Source organism: Pteropus vampyrus, unplaced genomic scaffold (genome assembly GCF_000151845.1).
Source record: "Pteropus vampyrus isolate Shadow unplaced genomic scaffold, Pvam_2.0 Scaffold682, whole genome shotgun sequence".
In the NCBI taxonomy this organism is placed as follows: domain Eukaryota; kingdom Metazoa; phylum Chordata; class Mammalia; order Chiroptera; family Pteropodidae; genus Pteropus; species Pteropus vampyrus.
Window position 1 is genome coordinate 2,253 of NW_011889463.1, and position 474 is coordinate 2,726.

Below are 474 nucleotides of genomic sequence, written 5' to 3' on the forward strand. Positions count from 1 at the left end.
AAACACCGAAGACCTGACCCTGGAGAACCCGCGGCAAACGTTTCCTTCTGGTTCCTGCGCTCGCCTGCGCCCAGGGACAGGAGCCCACGGAGCAGGCCCGGGACCCACGGCAGGCCGGGGGCGGGGGGCGGGGGTCCCCCGGCTCAACGCTTTGCAGTGCTGAGGGACGACTGGGGCCCTGGGCAGACACGTGATTCCCCGTGGCCCAGCCGCATGTGTCCTGCAGCGTGCAGGCCCGCAGGCCCCGCATGAGGAGTCGTAGCTGCAGACAGGCCCTCGGGGGGGGGCAGCTTCAGGACAGCGTGACCGGCTGGGAAGCCCTGACCCCTAGGCGGGATCCCCACCTCCCCCCATCCTAACGGCCAGGTCAGAGCCACAATCGAGGCCTGGCCTCTGCGACTCATAGTTCTGATAAAGGGACCAAAGGGAAAAACAATGACCAGACCAGACGAGGACACCATGGTCCTCAGTGGT